General features: G+C 49.8%; 1 pseudogene; it reads left to right on the forward strand.

Annotated features, from left to right (window-relative positions):
- The first annotated feature begins 222 nt into the window (after positions 1–222).
- LOC8031731 lies at positions 223–2103 on the forward strand (annotated as a pseudogene).
- The last annotated feature ends 6488 nt before the right edge of the window (positions 2104–8591 follow it).

Raw genomic sequence — 8591 nt, forward strand, 5'->3', positions numbered from 1 at the left:
ACTGAGAGGCACGCATACGACGCAACAAAGGCCACTTCTCTCGAGGAGAAACACGAAAACCCAAGGCAGGGCATTAAACCTGACAATTCCCGAGTGAAGTTTTTCAACTGCAAGGGAATAGGACACTTTTCTCGTGACTGTCCACGGAAGAAGGCAGATGGAGAAGGAAATAACTCCGTGGTGGGTAAGATCTCAACAAATTTGACACCATCTCAACAGAGTATGTCCCAGGACATAAGCGTCAATCAGAACAGTACGCGCGCTGAGTTGCGGAGAGTGGAGGTGAAATGCGGCCCGAGGATAGTGCAGGCGATTATCGATTCCGGAGCGGAGATTAGCGATGTGCGTGATGGGGTGGCGCCTGAACTGGAGGGGTCGTCCGGAAGAGTGACACTGACTGGGGCGTTCGGGAACAGCGTGAGCACCGTTCTGCGCTATATACCGATGACTCTTCCCACAAGCTACGTTAAGTACGTTCCTCGGGAGGTGCCGCTCTTGTGCGCCGTCATTGAAAAATTGGTTAACGGCATAGACATGCTGTTGACGTCCGATGACTACGACAGTCTAAAATTGGCTTGCGGGAGGGTTGACTTGGAACCGATGGTTTGTGAAGTTGAAGACGCGCTTACTCACGAAGGTGGTGAGGTCGCAGACAACGACTGTGGCGCTCAGCTTCGGCTTCTACAAGAACGACCTGCCCGAGGACAAGGTGCGCGTGGGGACCTTCGTGGACATGGCCCACTCGGTGCTCCATGTGGCGCTGGTGGCCTTCAACAAGGATCGGCTCAAGATACTGGCCACCACCTTCGATGGAGTCGGGGGCCGCGATTCCGGCATGGTGCTGGTGCGCTACTTTGTACAGGAGTTCATGGAGCGCTACAAGCTGGACGTGGCCACCAACCGGTGCGCCCTCATGCGCCTCATCACCGAATGCGAGAAGCTCAAGAACCAGATGTGTGCCAACCCGCACGACTTGCCGCTCAACGTCGAGTGCTCCAAGAACGACCGGGACGTTGCGGGCAAGGTGAAGCGGGAGATCTTCGAGGCCATGTCCACCGAGCTGCTAGCGCGTGCCGAGCGCACCATGGCGTGGGCGCCGACGGTGGCCGGGCTGTGGCCACCGGACGTGAAGTCGGTGGAGCGGGTCGGGGGCGGCACCCGGGTGCCGGCGGTCAAGCAGCTGGTCCGCAAGGTGTTCCAACGGGAGCCCTCAACGATACTGCACCAGGACGAGGCGGTGGCCCGGAGCGGGGCCCTGCAGTGTGCCAGGCTGTCACCCATCTTAAAGGTGCTGGACTTCGCGGTGGTGGATGCCCAGCCCTACCCCATGGAGCTGTGCTACGACATGGTCAAGGGAGAGGACAGCCAGGCAGAGGTGTACCCCCGCTGGCACCAGCTGCCCTTCATCAAGATGCTCACCTTCTCCCGGGGCAAGCCCTTCAACCTCGAGGCCAGGTACCCGCAGGAGGCGGTGGTGCCCCACCCGGACCTGCAGCTGGTCAGCTTTACGGGGAACAAGGTTGTCTCCGCGGCCCAGGGCGGGGCATCCAAGATCAAGGTGAAAGTGCGTCTCAACCTGCGCGGTATCTTCTCGGTGGTGTCCGCCTCGGCCGTGGACCGCAAGCCCGACGGTCGACAGGCAAGTGCTGGGCGTGCAAACGATGGCGACCTAGCGGTGGCGGGGGCGGCGAGTGGCGAAAAGGCACCCCCGACCGAGGGAGGAGACCCCGACAAAGTGGCCGAGGGCGAGCCCGTCAAGAAGGAGGACCGGCCCAGCCCAAAAGAGAAGCAGGCCAAGGCCACGGAGCTTCCGGTGGAGGTCCGGGTGCCGCAGCTGAGCGCCTTCGAGATGGACCATCTTGTGGAGCGCAAGGTTTAAATGGTCCACACGCACCGCATAGAGAAAAAGTGGGTGGACGCCAAGAACGCGGTGGAAGAGTACGTATAAGAGGAGCGGGACCACCTGTCGGACCGCTACCAGCCGTTCGTGGTGCCCTCCGAAAAGGAGGCCTCCCTGAGGGCCCTCGACGACACCCGTGGCTGTGCGCCGACGGCGAGGAGCTTATCCAAGGGCATGGTAGAACGTATTGTGGGACAGTGTAAGAGCATCCTTTGGAAGATTTTAATGACTCAACTAGATTTGTTAAAGTTCATCGCGAGAAGGGACAACGAACACAGTTTTTCTCTTCCTATTTTCTTCACGAATGTGTGCCTTATACATGTAACGTTTCTTTTGGTTTCTTTAAGTACCTGCTTTCATTAAGTGTATATTACGAGCGCGGACACAAGGCTAGTCACAGTAGTAGTAGAGCCTTGGAGGGCACAGTAAGAATCACTTTACCAGCATATGATTTGCATATTGGTGGAAATTTCTCTTATAGTTTGGATTCTTGCGGGTCGAGTCACAAACTCTGTGCAAGGTGTGACTGATATGCGTTCGCGTTTGAGTTTAGATGTTATATATATTATTTTTGACATTTCGGGTCTAAAAAATATATTTAGTCGGGAGGTGTGAGAATCGGCCCCGCCATCACCGTGAGTGGACGCGGGAACAGGACGGAGCTTCTTTTTCTTTCCATTGCCTGTTGGCGTTTGCACGTGTGCCCCTGTGTGTGGGTGAACTGGCGACGCTCTTGCGAGCTGGGGCAGGGGACGTTTTGAGAAGAGAAGAAGACGAGGACAGCACGTGCGGTAACCTTTTGCAGGAGATTCGAATATTAGCTTCACTTGTAAATAGACGTGTTTTTTTTTTTTCTTCCCCATACCCCCGAGACCTGTCTGGTTTATTTTTCCGTCAGCGACCATCAGCTGCCTCCGTCGTCGGGTCCCGGCGCAATCTCGAAGAAAGAACATCTTTACTACAATGCTTTCGTAAAAGCGCTTACGCTTCCACCTTGGGGTTATTTTGACGAGCTCGGCGTTCCTACGAGAGCCAAATGCTGGAGAAAGGTAGAACTTGGCGCGATAGATCCTACCAGCATAGCAATAGAATAACTCTAACTAGACACCGTGACCAACGTTGCATTTTCCTCTAAACACAGTGCAGCCTTCCAAAGACGTCACAGCTAGGGAACTGCGGCTAGGTGTTCCTGGCTTTGAAAATATTCGCGATTGTTGAGTTGTTTGCTGTGCGCCGCTGCAAAGACAACATAGCAGCCCCTCCATCAGCGTATCTCCAGAGAAGAGCAACTTTCTTATCCCGGAACTTTTCGATTTGATATGCAACATGAAGCGGTCAGCCTAATACGGTTTAATATACGATTAGACCCACTCCGGTGAAGCTCTACGGATTGGCCAGATACGGTTCAGCTTCCGTTTCGACCAACTACGGTTTGGTTTCCGGACTGGTTATTTCCGGTTTATATTACGGTTTCTAGAAATCTGGTTTGCTTATGGGCCCATATGACGGACTAAAAAGTTTTTTAACCGTATTTTTTTTTTTAGGGCGACATTTTTGTAAACCTAGATTAAGGGATTTGAACTGGATATCTAAATAATATCAATAAATCACTTGAAAGGCTACCGAAGTGAGACCAAGCACGGTATACAGTTTCTTAAAATACATTAAATAAACCGACTAGCCTAATGTTTATATCGCAAAGACGATTTAGCACGTGGAGCGCGAGACACATGCGCGAAAATCCATCCGATCCGACGTCCGATCCGGCAATACGACTGCCTGATCCGAAACATTTGGTCGCTTCAGACGACGGATCGGCGGTCCGACGTGCGTCCAACGCGCCAGATAGTTTCGCACGGCGGACGGATTGTCGGATGCGTCCAGCCAATGACAACACAGCTAGCGCGAACGTCATGATGACGTACTGGGTCTGGCGGGACGAATAAGAAAACGGAGAAAGGGTAAAAGCACAGGCGAGCTGGTGAAGAACTTCCATCGTAAACCGGAGACACGGAAAAATAAAAAAACGGACGGGCGACGGGAAGCCGGACGCGTGGATCCCGCTGCCCCATTCGAAATAGATGGCCCCAGCAGAGAACGAGCTTCTAACGTCGCTCGTGCATGCTAAACCGTCAATCTGGGACCAGAGAACTATGAACGCGAACCTCCGCTGGAGTGCTTGGATCTCCTGGGCGGAGCCGAACGGATCGTCGTGTCGCATGCAAAGTCGGAAGCGTGTGTCTCCAACTGTCGCGTATACGGCAATTCGGAGCGGCGTTCGGACTGCCGGATCGGACGATTCTGCCGTCCATGTGTCTCGCGCTTCAGACTGATTTAGGTGTGATGTCATGAAAAAAAAAATCGACTGATGTTGACGTACCATTATTCCTAGCGTCAGATGAAGTGCTCCATATACGTCCATTGCCTATCTCTTCCGCGAGTTCTCTCACAAAGTCAACGGAAACAGTTTTCGATCTGGAGCGCTCCTCGATTTTCACCTCCGATAGGAACTTTTCAAGAATCCAGATGGCGCGCGCGTCGAAGGCGTGAAAAGGCGCTCTCCCTCCGAGGCGAATGAGTGCGTAACGTATCTGGGTCTAGCAACGAAATGAGAGTTCGTGTCCCTTAAAACTCCTCGGGAAAGAAGGTAAACCACATTTTGGTTCGTTACAGTTGAATTTCCTTCAGTGTAGTCGAAACGCAACCAAAACGCCGCTAGTGACAGCCTTCACAGTGCTTCCGTGCCCCGAGAAATACGCGGACGGCGCTTCACGTCTCCTTCGGTAGGGTGACGTAAATGACACGTGATGACGTCGCATTCGATGCTCGCAGCGGATTCGCGGGTTTGTGAGGCTCGTGCCGAGTCGCCCACGGCAGCGGCGGCGGCGGTGGCGGCGGGCCGCGGCCGGCAGTCGCCCCGAGGGGCTAGAGGGGTGCGGCGTGCTGCGTGCGGTAGGTAAATGTTCGCGGGGAGTGACTTCTCCGGAGGATTCGGAGAACTCTGAACGCCGATATGTTGTCCGTCCGGCGGTGACGGCTGTTCGCGCACGACCGCTCTGTTGTGGTCGTTATTGGTTTAGAAGGCCTAGACTTTCCAGTCGCGATATGTCAGTCGGCTGGCCTTCCCGAAGAAAACCGAAATCAAGAGGTAAGAACTTTTTTTATGACGTCCCCATTCAGTTATGATTTCTGTCGCAAGTGATGTACATTTTCCCTTTATCAGAATGGTGCGATTGCCACGATCGATTGAGAATCACTTTGTGTACTTCAGGTTGGTGCTAACCACACACTGAATAAACGTATAGCTTCTATTGTAACAAGATTGCTTCCAGATTCGGATGTGTTCGAGGGACGAAGTACGTCGCTATCATTACCTAGTTTGAAATTTTCTTGAAAGCTCGCAACTGTTACTTGGTGTCCTGCATTGAACATAATTATTGACTCTGCTTTTAACCAATCTGCTATTTATACGTTCTAGCGCAAGACTTGGTCGGCTCGGCGAACAGTCTTATCGACTCCAGTTTGTGACCGCCTCCAGTCCTTCAACTTGGGCGGACCCGTGCCTGAAGACTGCGCTAATCTGCAATCAAGGGACATGATGTTATCATTCTATGCGCAGGCCTTTGAAACATTAACTCGTTATCGTCGTCACTGTGTTGGGGTTGTGGAGGAAGAACGAAGCCCCGCTACAGTATTCTGAGTGAGGAAAGGAACAACATGCGTTTTTTTCAATTGAGAACGTTTCCACTTGCGTCTATTTTCCAAATTTAGACGAATTTCATTATTGCAATATTAAAATGCGACCGCGCAATGTGAATAAAATCTCCTGGGTGCTTGTTTTGCACTTGACTGACCACCAGTTTTCGTTTCTACATTTCTTGTCGTGTCTCTATAGTCGTTCCTAAGTTTGGTTACTTCTCCTCCACTACTAAAATCCCTCTTTTGTACTCGAAAAAGTAAATCTACAAAAATATGTTACTTGAAGGGTCCGATTTTCCTCTACCCACTAAAAGAAAGCATTAAAATGTTATGTTGCAAGCGTATTCTACATAAATAAAACGTAAAGAGGCCACCTAGATTACTGATATTTGTGCGTCAAATATACATGCAGTTCTGTTATGTTATGCCGCGGCAGTTTTCTCTAGGACGACTCTGTCTTCAGATAAGAACGGCCGACCGTGTCCGGTGACAGTTTTTAATTTTGACCAGAAAAATGCATCTTGCTGCCTCAATGCCCAGAAAAACGGAACCGGTCTTTGTTTTAGGAAAAAAAAAAAACAAAGTTACCTTTAAGAAAACAAGTCAGAAACACCTGCTCAATCTGAAGCGTTGTCTGTGGATTTAGCAGAATTAGCATTTCAGACAGCTCTCCCCGAAAATGTGTTGTGGCTGCTGGCCCGTATCGGGATGGTTGACCCAAATTATTTGTCACTACGTATCGACGTCGTTATTTTGAAATAAAAAATCGCACAGACGACGGCACATTGAGCAATACTGCCAAATTTTAACTTTTTTTTTTTGTCCGCATTTATTCAAGCCCGTTTTTAAACTTTGCCAGCGTGTTGTCCTCTATTTGGCTATAAATATTGTTGTCCTGATTAGCAGGAAAAGTTGACGAGAAACGCTCAAATCGAGGCATTTTACTAAATATGCATACTTTTGCAAATCAATTTAAAAAAAAAATGCTATCTTCGATATTTTAACTCTTCCAAAATAACGCCAATAGTATCTATGAGCATGATGTGCAAAAATATTATTGCATTGTTTCTGTGTCTTATACATACCCGTAGAAACTCAATAATTGGCATACTTTTCTAGCAACACACGCAGCACACGCACACCTCAAAAAAGCGGGGGCGAATGTAAAAACAAAAAAAAAACAAAAAACGCGGCACGGGTTATCTGCACTGTGTCGCCCGTTGGCAAAGACAAAACGCCAACAGTCCAAATGGACTCAGATGTGCGCATTTCGATGCCGCTCTTACCTCCGCGGATTCCCGTTTTGTCCCGGAGGCATGCGGTTTAGAAAAGCTCCTTTTAGGGAACGCCGTTTTATCGATATGAGTTTATCCAATCGCAGTTTAGAGAAAATGACGGCAGCCGGCGTGCCGTTTCCGATATCCCCCTGGTTCATTAGCCTAGATTGCCGAACCCTTGGCGGTGAACTATTGGTAGGGGTCCATATCACAAGAGCGAATGGCATTTTAGCGAACGGTGACATTTGAGCGAATGGTCGTTTTAGCTAATAACGGGGGCGCGCGTTAACCCATCCGCCGCGCTGCGCTTTACGCCGCTTCGCGGCGACAGTCTGCGGCAACTTATTACAAAAATATGAACTCACTTGGCCCACCCGAAAACGCCGCTTCGCGGCGTCCGACTATTCGCTAAAGTGTCATTCGGTGAAACGTGGGCGTTCGCTAAAACGTCATTCGATCAAGTGAGTGCCTCCCCGGTCTGATTGGAAGCCTAGCGTGTAGTGGTGCAAAAATATCGATAGTACTATCGATAGTATCGATAGTCGCCAGAAATCTGACTATCGATAGTAAAAAAAAAGCTACCGATAGTACTATCGATAGTCGACTATCGAAAAACTATCGATAGTCGACTATCGAAAAACTATCGATAGTCGACTATCGAAAATCTATGGATACTCGACGATCGGAAAATTGTTGTTAAGCGACTATCAGAAAACTATCGATTGTCGACTATCGTAAACCTATCGATAGTACTGTCGACAGTTTACTATCGATAGCTATGCGACATTAGTAGTGTGCGTCGCTCCCTCGTCTCTTTTTCTCGCTTTATTTTTTTTTTTTTTTTTTTTTTTCAAATGGGACACCAACTAGCCCAAGCAATTACCGTCTCAACTTCGGTTCAGCTTTCAGTGATGACGAAGACGGGAGTTTGGGCGAAGAGAGGAGGAAGGGGGGGCGAGCGGCGGTGCGGCAACTGTGTTCGCTCTAGTAGTGCAAAACTATCGATAGTATTATCGATAGTCACCAGAAAACTGAGTATCGATAGTAAAAAAGGAATCGATAGTACTATCGAAAAACTCTTGATAGTTGACTGTCGAAAAACTATCGAGAGTACTATCGACAGTCGACTATCGAAAAACTATCGATAGTACTACCGATACTCTACTATAGTTCTGCGACACTATCGATAGTTTTGGAAAAACTATCGATGGTATCGATAGTCAATTTATCGAGAGTTTTGCATCACTACTAGCTTGCCGCCGCCTAGAAACAGCAGTTCTCAAACGGAGGCCTCGATAAAACGTACACCTCTTGCTAAACCGTAACCCTTTCGCTAAGATGAGCCTCGATATAACGGCGTTCGATCAGCCGTAGTAAAGACGCTTTGTCGCTGTTAGTACAAAACCTACCGCTTTCGCGTAGCAAAATATTTTATTTCACTTTCTTTTTCTGTCAACTGGTTAACTTGATCGGTTCATTGAGTGTGAAGTCTTGCGAGTCTGTAAGTTGCCAAGCCCATTCATTTGCGGGTGCAAATGCCGCCGCCGCGATCGGCAGGTTACGCGAATTTGGTTTCGCCTGCCTCCCCTCCAACTTGGGGTGAACTCGTCCATCCGGGGCCCGCTCTTCGACAGAGACGTCTGCGCTCAAGTTCAACCAGTTCAACCGTTCAACTTCAAAGCCTCCTGCCTCCTTTTTCTCGGTTGGAGACGCGC

The sequence above is a fragment of the Ixodes scapularis genome, unplaced genomic scaffold (assembly GCF_016920785.2).
Source record: "Ixodes scapularis isolate PalLabHiFi unplaced genomic scaffold, ASM1692078v2 PGA_scaffold10__122_contigs__length_95168666, whole genome shotgun sequence".
Lineage (NCBI taxonomy): Eukaryota > Metazoa > Arthropoda > Arachnida > Ixodida > Ixodidae > Ixodes > Ixodes scapularis.